Genomic DNA, 15979 nt, shown 5'->3' on the forward strand with positions numbered 1-15979 from the left:
ACTTTTCCATTGGATTCTATAACCTATTTGTTTCCGTTCATCTAGTACTTTTTATTATACACTAAATTTTGGAATTGAGACAGGAATAATTATATTTGAAAAGGCATTGAAACAATCAGCTTGCTCTTCAGAGACTATGGTGGAGTATGACATGGTTTAATGTTAAACATCTTAATAAAGGGAGCTATGACCCTTCATACTCCTCTTTTTATCAACTTCATACATGAACTTTTTATAGAAAACTTTGTGTTGCGTGTATCTTATACCTAGTGGACCACAGGTTGTAGCCTCAGCACTGACTTCAGGGATGTTTGCAGAATTGAATTAAGGTTTTCTTGTTGAGGATGCTAAGTGAGTGAAAACAAAGGACTCATGGGAGAAAAGAGTCCAGTACTTGAAATAGTTAATCCTTCCAAATCATCTGCAAGAAATTTATCATGGGATACAACTTTATTATTTCAGTTCTGTATTGAATATTCCCCATGAATACATCGTTTTTCAAGTTTTGAGAAATTTTAAGTTTATGTTGAAAAATATAAAGTGTGTTACAGGATTGGGGTGTGTTTCTGAATAAACTGAGTTGCATGTGATGATAGCTGAAGTGTTAACTTGATTTCTAAAATCTTGCAGAACCATTTTAAAAACAGAATTTAGAGAATAGTATTTTATAGAATATGTAAAATGCATATTAATTCTCTCAATGAAGGCATCATGCCTATCTAATTAGGAAATGTTATCTTTTATACACACAAAAGGAATTATGTGAATTTAATACAACAACTTTTAACTGAGAAGGTCTTAATCATACTTACTAACATTTTGTAAAAGAGCAGATAGATGAAACTATTTTAAAAATCTCAGAAGAGCAATACTGGCTACTCTCTTAATTCTCCTTGGTTTTGTGCCAATTCCACTAATTTTCTAAATATAGTTCTTTGAAAGAGCAAAGAAAGACTAAACAAACACTGTAAAATTATAGCACCAAAGAACTGTGATGATAGAACAGTCTTAGATACATATATCATATGATCTGATGCATTCACGTGACTTTCCCTAAGTTAACCAACAGAAGAATTTAAACCTCCACCAAGTGCTTGTCTTGACCCAGCTCAGTGACTTCCATCGAGAATCACAGCTCCGTGAAACTTTAGCGATTCTACATTATCCATCTTTCAAGTTCTGTTCTTTTGGCAAAGTTTGTGACTATAAATTAAATTTAGCTCTGATAGTGATTCAGTTAAATTCACTTATCATTTTGAAACGTCTGTGTATGGAGAGATTCATGGTGTTCAAAGGTAGTATAAGAATATTTATACAACTTTGCTGAGTGACATTACTTTGAAAAGTAAAACAGAAAACAAAATCAAATATGTGATATAATGCTGTCAAAACTGTATACAGAAGACCTGATGGAATTCCAGAGAGGGGATAATCAGATGCAATGCTGCTATGCATTTAGACAAAGAGCATTCCTCAGATACACTGAAGCTAGTGTCCTCCATCTTCTTTATCATTCTTCCTTACCATCTTGTTCGCATTCTCTTTTCTCAACATACAAAGCATTCGTGTTTATTGTTAATGCATTATGTAAAATGGCTAGGAAAATAAAAGGTGACACCATGATTGAACAAATGTTTATACTATATTATGCATATTCTTTCTCACAAAATTTTAGGCTTGGGGGCTGGAGATTGAACTCCACAGTTAAGAGTACTTACTGCTCTTGCAGAGGATCTGAGTTCAGTTCCCAGCACCTACATCTTGTAGCTCACAACTGCCTATACCCCCATCTCCAAGGGATCCACTACCCTTTTCTGGCCTCTGTGGATACCTGCACACATATGTGAATATTGACAGACACACATATGCATACACATAAAAATTAGGTTTTAATGTAAGATTCAAGCATCATCTTTTTTATGAAATGGTAATATACTCTGAGCATTGATTTATAACTTAACTCTTTTTATATAACAATATTATGTGATCATGTCTTCATATTAATAGCTATTTAACTAAATTCAAAAATAGTTATATTGTGTTAATATATCTAAATTAGTTAATCATTTTGCTATTGTTACATAATCAATTCTTAGTTTATTGTTGACACCATGTATATATTAATATTTATATAGGGGAATCTATTTACACATGGGATTTTAACTTTCTTATATATACAGTCTTAAACTATTGCATGACTTTTTTAGTTGAGAGAGTTTTATTTAAATTATTTGATGTATAATTGACAGATGCTGAATTATTTTGACTGTAAAACTCTAGAATATGGAATTTCTAGAAAAAAGGTTTTAAATTACAAGAATTTTAATACATGTTTTTAAATGGTTCCCAGAAATACATGAATTGATAATATCATAAAAGTGAGACTCATTTTTTTTTTAAACTACTACTAGGCATGAGCATAATTTTTAACCATAACAAACCGCTAGAGAAAAATACTGTTCAAAACAAACTTGTGTTGTTCACTTGGGATCCTGCGGCATCGGACAGTTTTTCATTTGTGAGGTCAATTCAACTTAAGTTGATTTTTTAAATTGAAACTTTAAATTTAACAATTTGGTTTTGATTTGTTTCTTATGGGTTTACAAGGGTAAGTTTTATACGAAGGTAGCAATTGACGGACATGTTCAATGTTAACTTCTGTTCCATTTAGTCATTTGTTTTTTGGTTTTTTTTTTATCATAGTTCTCCTTCGTTCTTTGTTACCTCATATTTGTATGTCTAGAATGTGTTAATCCTCTTACGGTTTCCGTTTGGGGTTTCATACCATCCAACGATCACATGGTGCCGGGGAGCTGTCTCAGCCAGGAGAGTGATTGCTATGCGAACACGGGGACCTAAGCTCCCTCCCTGGCACCAATGGAAAAGCTGGTGCACGCACACCTTTAATTCTCGCTCTGAGGAGACGGAGGCAGAAGAATTCCTACTTTACTTGCTAAGTTACAGGTTGATTCAGAGACCCTTTCTAAAATATTACGGTGGAAAGTGGTTGACCAAGACACCTAACATTGACCTTGGGGTTTCATGTGCATGTGCCCACACACTTACATGCACTCCCGTTAACATAAGCACACACACGCAACCATGTAAACATACGTAAGACAAGTGGTTGTCTGTTTCTCCTGCTGTTTTCTTTTTTTTTAATTTTTTTAAGTTTTTTATTTTTATTTTTTTATTTTCTTTTCATTTATTTTTTTTTGAAGTATATAGTGATGTAACATGGTGAAATGGAGTTGAACTTCATTTGAAAAATGTCCAGTTGGTTTTCATCCCTTTCTTTACATAACCTGATTTCCATTGTTTCTTGGCCTTCTCCCTTTTATCAAGAAATAATACATCAACTCTGTATGTGGTTTCTACAATTCTGCTCCATGGTCTAATGTCGTTATCATACTGCTTTACTTATCAATTATGACTTAAAGCCTTTGATATCATTCTATAATAACCTTATAAAATAAATTAGAAAATGTGTGCTGTTTTTCAGTGAGTATAGATAAAGAAAATATCATGCCCTATTGTTTTATTTGACTTGCTGTTTTTATTCGAGATGATAAATTTATTTTTATTTTTAAATTTATGAGATTAATTTATTCTAAATGCTATATAACAATTTGTCCAGCAAATATATAATGTCATTTTTATTTTCTCAGAGAATACTTTATCAAATGTTTTTTACATATCTAGCAAGTTAACTTTGTTTTTAAATGTATTGACATATATTATGAATATTATTATACACAATAATACATTACGTTATGACATTTTCTTACATGTGCATAATGTATTTCAGTCATTTCACCCCCATTCCTCATATTCCTTCTTTTTAAAACTTACCTTTTAAATGGTTTTTTTTTTTTTTTTTTTTTTTTTTTTTTTTTTTTTTTTTTTTTGGTTTTTCGAGACAGGGTTTCTCTGTGTAGCTTTGCGCCTTTCCTGGAACTCACTTGGTAGCCCAGGCTGGCCTCGAACTCACAAAGATCCACCTGTCTCTGCCTCCCGAGTACTGGGATTAAAGGCGTGCGCCACCACCGCCCGGCTTAAATGTTTTTAATTGAAATAATTAAATCATCCCCCACTTTTTTCTCAACTTCTCCCAATTATTATCCCTGGAACCACTCCCATGCCTCCTCTCAAGTTGATAGCCTCTTTTTCTTTGATTATTATTATTGCATACATGTATATCTATATGTGCCTGCACAAATATTTATCAACACAACCTGCTTAGTCTGTTTTTGTTTGTGTGTATATAGTTTCAGGGTCAATCCACTTTACATCGTACAACCAGTAAGGGAGTTCATCCTTGGTTGAGGCTAGTTTCCTCTCTCTCTCTCTCTCTCTCTCTCTCTCTCTCTCTCTCTCTCTCTCTCTCTCTCTCAGCAGTCATTAGTTGCCTAGAGTTAGTTTTTGTCTAAGGGTTGAACCCTTCCGTGTTAATGTTAGCTTGTCTATTGATATTGCCATTCTTCCAGTCTTGATTATGCTACCATTTCTAGGAGAGACTTCTTGGTATTCTGGCTCTTAGAAACTTTCCTTGCTCTCTCTAGTGATGTTTTCTGAACCATAGATGCAGGAGTTGTAGTGTAGATATATCTTATGGGGCTAGGTTCCCCAGGATCTATTAATCTCTGCATCATGTCTACTTTTTTGTGTATGTGTGTGTGATGCTATCCATTTATTGTGTGATCAACTTTTTTCTTGGGGCAAATGCAACATACATATAATGTTTATCCACCCTAGACAGAGAGCCTGCAACAGACCAAAGTACAGATACCACCAAAGTCCAACTTTGTGAACCAGTAAGTTTCAGGAGTATGGATGAGAAGTTATAGGATCAGAAATGACACAAGGACACTTTTATCACCAAAGCCCACCACGTCATGGGTGACAGCCCTTGAAAGCTGGTAGGCAACCTGGAGCACACTGAACAGCCTACAGGCTTCCCAACAGGTTGGATAGTGTCCTTACAGGTGACTTGGTTTGTCTAAACCTCTGTGAGGAAGCTGGGCTGGTTGCTCTTCTGTGAAAGTGACTCTCAACAGTCTTGACTATTTACTCTTGGGGAGGGGGGCGCCTAGTGAATCTGCTCTATTTTGAGCTGTTTACTTTCTGCCCTAATGAGCTTTCCTAGGGTGTTCCAATCTCAGAGGAAACACCATTTGCTGTAAAGAGAGGCTTCTTTTAATTAAACTTCTTTCTGCTTTCATGTCTTTTTTTTTTTTTTTTCTTCATTGTGGCCTATTGAGTTTTATTGGGGCTATTTGTAGGAACAGAGGTGAGACAATGAACTCCATACAAGTGATTACACCACAGAATAAAATGTTTCTCTCCATCTCCCCCTCCCCTCTCCCCTCCCCTCCCCTTCCCCACTCTCTCTCCTCCTCTTTCCTTCCCCATGTCCCCATCTCATATCAACAATTAACTGTCCCGGGCAGGGTATTGACAGGTCCAATTTAGTGTCCATCTTGTGTGGGTTTTCATAGTTGCAATTTTATTTTTTTCAACTCTTTTTCAACTCTTAAAAGTTAATGGGCTAAATTCAAAGTGATAGATACTCCAAGGACAAGCTGCTTTCACACTGGCATAGGTTCAACACAGCCATGACGGTGTCACTCACTACACTTCCGGTTCAACTTAATGACACTGTTTTTACAATTTTCTGGCTGTTTTTCCAGAGAGATTTTCCTCCCCCCGCCCCGATCTTTAATGTTTGACATGAAAATCATATGTTCTTTTAAAAATGTGTTTGAAGTCTTCTCTTCTCTTTTCTCCAGAAAAATACGTTTTATCTGTTGTTTATGGCTCAATGTCTGACAAATTTCCTGTAAAACAGTGTGGGCTTTTGTTATTCCTTGTTTTGGAATCCATCATGTATGATGGCAGGATTGCCTCTAATACTATAGAAGCTGTTGTTCTTGCTTTTTTGAGGAGAAATAGAAGATTATTTAAATTAATTATTTGAAGCCTTAGTGCTTATAGATTTACTCAAGTTTTCTGTTTTTCTCCTTTCTTAACTAGTTTTCTTTGGTAAATTGTACTTTTCTAGAAACGTACCCATTTGTTTTTTAAGTACTTGCTTACCTTTTAAATGCCTATCTACATTTGTCTTTTTAATTTTTCTCAGTTTTTTTTTTTTTCAGTGCTGTAGACTAAACGCAGGGCTGATACACACTGGGCAAAGAATACTACTGGGCTGTATCTCTAGTCCTTGTCACTAGAGATGGTATACAGATATCAGTGTTGTAAATAAATCAACTTTTGGTTTTGTTTATTGCTCCTTTTGTCTTTTGCTGTCTAATAAACTATCGGGAAAAATTAGTGGCTTACCATAAACACAGTTTCATTACCTCTCATGATTTTGTAGGTCAAAGACTCAAGTAAAAGGCCCAGATCATTCTTTTGCTCCATGTGACATTGATTATGTCTATCTGGTGACATTCAGACGGTGCTATTAGGTTCAAAGAGTCTAGGACAATTTCATTCCTGTGCCTGGGGCTTTGGTGAGGACATGTGGAGGGCTGAACCTAGCTCCCTCATTGCATGTAGCACAGAGCTCCTCATGTCCCCTTCTGAAGAGTAGTAGTCATGCTTCTTTTGTTACAACCAATGCTATGAGACTGTTCCAAAAGACAGAAAATAGAAGCTATAAGTCCTCTAAAAGCCTAGACATACATCTATGATAGCTTTACTTCTGCTGTAATCTTGCTGAAAGCAGCCGCAGATTTCCAAGGGGGTCAATAGATCCCTCTTCTCCATGGGATGAGGCGCCAAGATCTAAAGCCATTTTCGTCTGATCACACCAATTTATCCTATAGGAGGTTTTAGTTCTTCATTTTGGCAATCTCTTCTTTATTTCTACTTTGGCTTCTCTGTTTATATTGCTGGGTCCCATACCCCAGCTTCTTAAACTGAAAGTCTAAACCATGTTCATCATTCTCCCCCCCCCCCCCCCGCCCCCACAGCCCTCTCCTCTTCCCTTCCTCCTACTACTCCTTTTAATTTTTTTTCTTCTTTTTAATTGTGAAACAGAGTCTCCATTACCCAGGCGGACATTAAAATCAATGTGTAGTTGAAGACAGCCCTGAACTCCTGATCTCCGCAATCCCCCAGTCTCTTTCTGCCTTGTGCTTGGACAACAGGCATATGCCACCATGCCTTGGACCATTTCTTCTCCCAGTACTAGTACCAAAGTGTAATATTTTTTGTCACATTATTGCTTTCATTGCCTTTAAATTTTTCACCAGTGTTGATGATTTGCTCCTCATCAGTTACACGGAGTACTATTTGCTCCTCATCAGTTACACGGAGTACTATTTGCTCCTCATCAGTTACGTGGAGTACTATTTGCTCCTCATCAGTTACGTGGAGTACTATTTGCTCCTCATCAGTTACATGGAGTACTATTTGCTCCTCATCAGTTACGTGGAGTACTATTTGCTCCTCATCAGTTACATGGAGTACTATTTGCTCCTCATCAGTTACGTGGAGTACTATTTGCTCCTCATCAGTTATGTGGAGTACTATTTGCTCCTCATCAGTTACATGGAGTACTATTTGCCATTGTCTTTTCCTCTCTTCTGCTCTCATTCCCATGCTACATTCCTTTTTCTGTCTGATTCACTGGATAATCTTTCCATAGAGGCTTCTGCATCTCCTCATTCTCTACCTGACTCTAACATGCAAGCTAACCCTTCTAAAAAAAAGTTTGTTATGGTTGTTTTTATTAGTATATCTTTTATTCTAAAATGTTTTTTAATAAAACTCTGAGTTTGAGGCCAGCCTAGTCTACAGAGCAAGTTCCAGGACAGCCGAAGTTACACAGAGAAACCTCAGAAAATAAAACAAAAACAAAAACAACAATAACAAAAAATACATTTGCTTCATAATTTAGGAAAGCTATCTTTTTGCTCACTTCCAAATCTTCATTATTTCTTTAGATATCTGATCTATATTTTATATGTTAATTTTTTTATTTTACAACTATTAGGTTTCTAACCTTGTTTTTGCTTTTCTGTTGGTTTAGATTCATGGTGGCGTGACATCAGTGCCTAATCAATTTTTAAGGTGACTTCATAGCCTAGGGGACTAATACATGGAGTTAAAATATATTCTGTGATTAAATGTTTCTCTTTGGTGAGATCAAATAGCATTCAAATGGGAATCAAATTGGATTGCTATACATTTTACTTGAGAAAAGAGGGTCTGAAAATGCAGGTTTGTGAATAAATAAACTTATTTTGATTTGGGCAAGTTGGGAATACAGTGCTACATTTACTCCAAAAGGTTACCACTTTTCTCGTGAAGAAGAAATACAGTGAAAACACATGGAGACAAGAGCTCCAGTGAACTATGACCCAGTCATGCAGAGCAGCTGAGTTCTTTTTTTTTTCTTTTTCTAGCACTGGGTCTTACACATCAAGGCAAGTACTTGACCACTGAACCATACCCCAGTGCTTGAAGCCCAGTTTTTAATGAACCAAATATTCTTGCAAAGGGCTGAATTAAGATAGTGAATAGGATCTGGAAACCTATTTCCCCAGAGACTTAAGTATGAGTAAGTTAATAAATTAGCCAGTTAATAAATTAACACTGATGTTGTAATTACTACTAATGGGATTCCAAGGATCTAGCCCTGTAGACTTAATGTTATAATACGTAGCAGTATTTCTTGTTACATTATCTTCTTATCAATACTATATTTGCATTGCTAAATTTCATAACCTAAAGAGGCTGTGCTCAGCATTGCCTTCTGCATCAGACAGCCCTTGTGAGTATGGTGTGGTCTTTCCTCTTCTTGTGACTAGCTTCACCAGGTGTTGCTGAGAAGGCCTCAGCATATTCTCAGTTGGTTTCACTTAGATCAGTGGTTCTCAACCTTCCTAATGCTGCAATCCTTTAATACAGTTCCTCATGTTATGCTGACAGCCAACCCTAAAATTATTTCCATTGCTACTTCATAACTGCTATTTTGCTACTGTTATGAATCATATGTAAATTATCTGTGTCTTTTGATGTTCTTAGGTTACCCCTGTAAAAGGGTCGTTCAATGCCAAAGGTTGAGAATTGCTATGGTAGAGGTTCCAAAACATTTAAGTGGGGGAATTCTTTATTTTGTCTTCCAGTTAGCTCTTGCAGTTTGAAAGAAAATGACCCCCAAGGCGAGTGGCACTATTAGGAGGTGTGGCTTTGTTGGAGTAGGTGTGGCTTTGTTGGAGGAAGTGTGTCACTGTGGAGGCAGGCTTTGAGGTCTCATATATGCTCAAGATACCACCCAGTGTCTCAAACCACTTCCTGTTGCCGGTGAGTCAAGACGTAAGAACTCTCAGCTCCTTTTCTAGCACCATGTCTGCCTGCATGCCACCTTGCTCCCCACCATGATGATAACACTCAACCTCTGAACTGTATGTGAGCCACCACAATTAAATAATCTTCCTTTATAAGAGTTGCTGTGGTCATGGTGTCTCTTCACAGCAATAGAAACCCTAAGACAGCTCTTCATTTCTACAGCTTTGCTCTCTCACTTCCACTTTTGCCCCAACATGAAGGCATTTACATGCCAACTATGTGCCAAGTATTAGGCTAAGTTCTTTGTATAGTTTTTCGCATGAGAAATTGATAAAACTGTCAAGAATTATTATTACCCTCAGTTACATGTAAGGAAAGAGGGCCTGAAGTTGGGGTGATCCCATCAGCTAGTAAGTAAAGAAACTGTGCTGGATGCAGGCAAATTAACTAGGAAGCCTCCTTCCAGCACGTGATAGCCCGGGTTTTCACTTAACTCCAGTCTTTTTGAAGTTTCTTGGGGTTGACTTGAGTGTCTGTTGAAGGACATAAAAAGGTCATTCCATTAGATGAAATATCCAAGTCTTTCCTGAAAGTCCACATATTACAAGGCTACTGTCTTTTCTATTAACATTGCCACAGTGGAGTCAAGGCAATGGGAACGTAAGAGGGGCAGGTGGGCAGACCTGCAATCTGATAGAAGCTACATTTCCCTCTGATACCATTTGGCCTTCTTCAAAGTTTTTTGTCTTACAGTTTTGGTGGCATTTAGATAAAGCTTCAATAAGCAAGCGAGTGGTTTAGTTTTCCTGATGAAAAGTTTAATTTAGCTCTCCAGCATGTTGCTTTTAGCTTGTTTGTAGATATAATCGCTTAGTTAATGAGGATGCATCCATTCTGAGTACTGCCTTTAAAATGAATTTCCATAGATTTACATAAATTCCCTGGGGATCACTATAATGTGAGCGAAGAAAGAATTGCCCAGCTGTGCATTGATTTAATGGAATTATGAGGCCGTAGGGTGTGAGTTCTGAAAAAGATATCTGTGGAGAAGAGTCACTCAAACTGCTGGAGAAATAATCCTTAAAAGAATTTGTTCTCACTTTGATAGAAGGCTATTTCAGAAGTCAGCAATAATCCAAGGTTTTAAAGATTCGTCTTAGGCAACGCTCATGAAAATGCTGTACATTTCAGAAATCACTTGTTCTATTTGAGCATGGATGTTCCTATTTTATCATAGCATTTTCAGGGTAGAGACTTATTTTAAAATAGTTTCATTAAAAATGGAGAGAATTAGTGAAGCCCCTATAATTCATGCCCCAGACTCAAAATCAACAGCATCCTTATGTGTTTATCTTGACACTTGGTAGGGGATCCCCAGCTTCTTCCAGGATTTGTTTCTTGTGTCCTCTATGTCGCATTTCAGTTTGTGTCAGTGACAGGCAAGAAGGTTTGGACACCTAATGCACTCTGCCTTCTTTCCATGGCGTTGTCCCAGTTATGTGCTTTTGGACTTTGTGGCTAGTTCTTCAGGTTGATTAGAAAGACCTAAGGCATCTTTTGATTCCCCTTGCATTGGATCATAGCAACGTGAATTATATTCTTTCCAAGACAATACTTTGCCGGTTCTCTGTGAATGGATGTCTTTGGCTCAAGTGGCCCTTTTCAGGAATATGAAGGAATCAATACTGATTTATATTTGGTGTTGGAAAAACAACCACGGATTATGAGTCAATGGGTTCATCTTTGTGCAGGAATACAAAAATCAGCACATTCCTGGTGATGCACAATGTTCTATATGGGATGCAGGAAAGGAAGAGATGTTGTTTCCTATGATGTCAAAGATTGCTTACTGTAGCAAAGAAAATTTTATCAATAATCACAGCTACATTTTGTACATTCATTACATTCCAGGATTTTCCTTTGACTGTCTCACATAAAATTCACAACCTTATGACTTAAGCACTCAGCTTATCACATTTGCAGATGAGAAAATGGGAAACATAAAGGCTAAATTACTGTGTTACAGGCATCACAGTTAGTGTTTGGTGTAGTAGTGATGCTTTCTTTGACGCTTGGACCACGCATATACACATACATACATACATACATACATACATACATACATGTATTTGTGTGTGTGTGTGTGTGTGTGTGTGTGTGTGTGTGTGTGTGTGTGTGTGTTTAGACAGAGGTCTCTGTATGTAGCTCTGGTTGTCCTAGAACTCACGCTGTCGACCAGGCTGGCTTTGAACTCACAGAGGTCTGTCTGCCTCTTTCTCTCAAGTTTTGGGATTAAAGACATGCACCACCACCTGGCAAAACTAGTATTTTTAATGGACCAACTTGCATGATTCCTAAAGTTTTCCATCATAACCATTTTTTAACATACTGTTCAGGGCCACTGAGTGGATCCATACTGTACTGAAGAACCAATACCACAGTTTATCTCTACAAGTCTTTTTATCTTTCTAAATTGAAACCTTACCATTACTCAGTATTTCTCCATTGCTGTCTTGCCACCATCCCTGGAAACCATCAATATACTTCCTGTCTCTATAAGGTTAATCTCTTTGGGTAGCTCATTTAAGTAGAATCATAGATTTGCCTTTGTGGAGCTGGTTTATTTCACTTAATGTAACGTTTCAGAACTCATGCATGTGGTAGCATGTGTCAGGACTTTGATCTTTTTATGGCTAAAGAATATTCAACTCCATGAGACCCATTGGTTGGTTACACCTGAAATTGCAGCGCTTGAGAGACAAGAAAGGATTGGCAAAACTTCTAGGCAAATCTTGGTACAATATAAGATCCTTTCTAAAACTAAAAATTGTATATATGCATCTATTATTTATCTGTTCATGTGCAAATGGACCCTTGGGTTGCATTTATCTTTTAGCTGTTGCTAATGATGCTGTTATGAATGTGGGTACCACAGGTCCATTTGAGCCCTTATTTTCACTACTCTTAGTCATAGACCCACAAATGATTCTGCTATACTACAGAGCTCTAACTAAAGTTTTTTTGAGTAACTACCTTGGAGTCTTCCATAGTGGATGGAGCATTTTACATTTATCCCCAGTAAAGCACAATGTGTTGCCAGTGAATGAACTTCATCAAACCTTTCTTCTGTTAGCAGATGCCCTAATGACATCACAGTGTGGCTAGTGATGTGCACAAAGACATGTCCTTAGTGGCCATTTATAAATTTTTGGTGAACCATCTATTCAAGTTCATTGCTTAGTTTTAAAGTGTTATATTTCCCCCACTGTTGTTAGCTCTAAGAAATCCTTTGTATATTCTGGATGTCAATTGTATGTCACATATACGTTTTGCATATCACATACGAGTTTATCACATATGAGTCTCATGGGTTGTTTTTTCTTTCTGTTAACATTCTTTGATACATAAAGCTTTCTAATTTTGATGAAGTCCAATCTACTTGCCTTTCCTTTTAAAAACGTGTTCAAACTGTAAACTCTTAATCAATATAATGAAGCACAAAACTTACATCGACTAAATTGTTTGGTTTAAGTTATAATTCTTGATTAGATAGTGATGAGGGTCTATATTGTCAGGAAAGACATAAGGGAAGCAGGGAGGCCTAACACATTGTAGATGTGTTTAAGGCATGTTTCTCTTCCTTCCTTCCTTCCTTCCTTCCTTCCTTCCTTCCTTCCTTCCTTCCTTCCTTCCTTTTCTTTCTTTCCTTTCTTTCTTCATGTTTTTTTTTGAGACAGGGTCTCTTTGTGTAGCCTTAGCTGTCCTGGAGACCAGGCTGGCCTTGAACTCACTGAGCTCCGCCTGCCTCTGCCTCCTGAATGCTGGGATTAAAGGCGTGCACCATCACCAAGTTCAAGGAATGCTTCCTGATGAGTGCTTATTTTCTGTTAAAATTGATGGAGAAAAATAACTTTTTTGAACTGTGTGGCATATTTTTTTTCCTTGTCTCAGATAATTCCTAGGTATTTATTAGATGAAGGGAAGACTGAGCAGGGTGAGGTCTTTAGTGGTGAATCAAGACACAGAGAAACCTTGTCACACACACACATACACACACACACACACACACACACACACACACACACACATAACACACACACACACACACACACACACACACACACACACACACACACACACACACACATACACATATACAAAAACCCAAAAGAAGCAGATAGAGTTATCAATCTCTAAGTTCCAGGTAAATTACCAGGATATTTTTCTTCTAGAAGAGTCATTAAACCTGATGTAAAGAAATGAAAGTATCTCTGTTGTCTTCTGCACAGTTCACTTTCCCATGGGCCTTCTTTAAGCCAACTAGAAAGCAAATAGGAGATATCCTTCCTTTTGCCTCATGTTCTCTGCCAGAGGCAGGACTGGACTCACCTTCTGCTTATCATGGAGCAGAGGAGACAGATGGAGATGGAGTCCAGGTTGTGCTCCTTCATCCTTTGGTTTCATGGATTATCTTTTTCTTTTTCTTTCCTTCTTTCCTTCTTTCTTTCTTTCTTTCTTTCTTTCTTTCTTTCTTTCTTTCTTTCTTTCTTTCTTTCTTTCTTTCTTTCTTTCTTTCTTTCTTTCTTTCTTTCTTTTTTTGAACCTGGGATACACATCATTGTTTTTCTACACACTCTCGGTGAATTGTTCACTATCTGCCTTCGATTCTGTGGTTAGGTACAGAGGCTGCCACAGTCACAATGGATAAAGTGAAACAGAGGATTTTCTCCATCCCACCCAGTCCAGGGATACATTTCACGTCCTCACCTTGTAGGCACAGGCCTGCTCTAGCTCTGCAAGATCTCTGGATGTAAGCAATTATGAAAGGGATGTGCAATCGTCATGGGGATGGTTTCAGACATGTCAGGAAGTTTGCAATTAGCAGAGAACTTTTGCAAACCTCCTGGAAGCCTCCACAGATAGAGTATTAGCTGTTGTTGCTTCCTCTCTTTGCGATGGCTTGGGCAACAGGGGAAAGACCACAGTGCTGCTTGACTGTGGGGTGGGAGGTGAAGACGGTGTCATGGGGTCGGGGCTCATCTGACTGAGTTCCATCTGAGGATCTCTCCCCCTAGTTAGACACCCTCTGTGTCCCAGGTTATCTGTACCAGTCATCCTGTTCCACACGAAGACCTAGAAGATTTATTTTGTGAGGTACTTTTAATGCTGTTATTCATTGTATTTATACAGTTGTGTTAGGTGCTTACATATTTCATTAGCGCTGAGAACACTGCTAGGTAGATATTCTCATGGTATTGTATTCCTGAAGAAACTGAGGCTGGGGAGGGAAGTCAATGGCTCCGCTGCTGCAGCTCACAGACCAAGCTGGGTAGGACCACTTGCTGCCTCAGAGCTCCTCTCTTTCCCCCTCTTTAATCTGGCCTCTTCCTTGTCTTCTCTCTCAGTTCTATGATGCTCTTCCCTTTAAACTCTCCTTAGAGATTCCATAAAACAAAGGAAAAACAGGGATACTTTATACAAACCTGTTAGCTGAAATTAGAAATAATTCCCACATGTTGGGAGAGAGGGGGCATTTCCTGCATGGACATTTGAGGATGTCAGTGAGGGGCTGCTGGAAACATTAGTGGTGGTCTTGTTCAAATGCACACCCCCTTCGAGGCCACTGTCACCTTTACTATCACAGTGCACTAAGGAGGCACTACAGACAGTTTTCACATGGCTTATGGGATCCATCTAGTGAAAGAATTGCTGTGTTAATGGAGACAGTATCATTCGGCCACCACAAAGACCCTTTGTGGGAGAACTGTACCCAGTTTCCAATATGCCAATGACAGAGTCCTTGGTTTTCACTTCACAGTGGAAGGGACTTCGTGAGACACATTTCCCCCTCCATACAGCTTGATTATTGGTTCTTACTTGTTTTCATTGGAATAATGATTTTTCTGTAGTGCCAGTTTTACAGTAATTATTTGTCTGCCAAATCCAGTAATCAATGTGAATTAAAAGTATTAGTTATTGGCTTTCAGAGAGAATAGGCTTATTGCGCCTTAATTTTTTTGGGTGGGGGTAGGTTTATTTCATACTCAGAAAACCCCCATCTGGGTCAGACTGTGCCACTGGCAAACATAGTTCACTCAATAATTCAGAAAAAAAACCCATTATCTTCTTAAAGATGGTGCCAACGTGGTAATTATTTTCAGACGATCTTTACAAAATGGCAAGAAAAGACTCAGCTATGCCCATTACCAGCTAGCTCAGTCTCCCAGCAGCGGGGTTGCCATCAGGCTTTGTGAAGGAACACTAAAACAGGTGACTAGCAATTCATGTAGAAGCTGTCCTCAGAGTCTAGAACTAGATGCAATGTACAAAGTACCAACTCATCTTAGAAGATCAGGAGGAACCGTGACATGTGGCAAAGGGCATGTTCCCGAGCTGTGGTGTTTCTAATGTTGGTGTTTGGGGTGTGTGTGGGGGCGTGAGTAGTATCTTTATCACTGTTATAATATTATCAGCCAGCATATAGGATACCAAGGCGGGAGATGCTTTCCTGTAGAATTTGCATGAATATGTTTATTTGATCCTATGGTAACCCTATGAAGTTGGAGCTATTCAAAAGTGAGGAGACTGAGGCACAGACAACATAGGCAACTTGTCCACAGTTGCACCGTAGGAGAAGTGGAAGTTGTATTCAAGTAGGCTGACTCCAGTCTCCCTGCTC

General features: G+C 38.1%; 1 long non-coding RNA gene across 7 annotated transcripts in view; it reads left to right on the forward strand.

Annotated features, from left to right (window-relative positions):
- The window catches only part of LOC128118415 (uncharacterized), a 262810-nt gene that overhangs the window by 736 nt on the left and 246095 nt on the right, over positions 1-15979 (forward strand). The window lies entirely within an intron of this gene.

Source organism: Peromyscus californicus, unplaced genomic scaffold (assembly GCF_007827085.1).
Source record: "Peromyscus californicus insignis strain IS unplaced genomic scaffold, ASM782708v3 Scaffold_22__1_contigs__length_63687245, whole genome shotgun sequence".
NCBI lineage: Eukaryota > Metazoa > Chordata > Mammalia > Rodentia > Cricetidae > Peromyscus > Peromyscus californicus.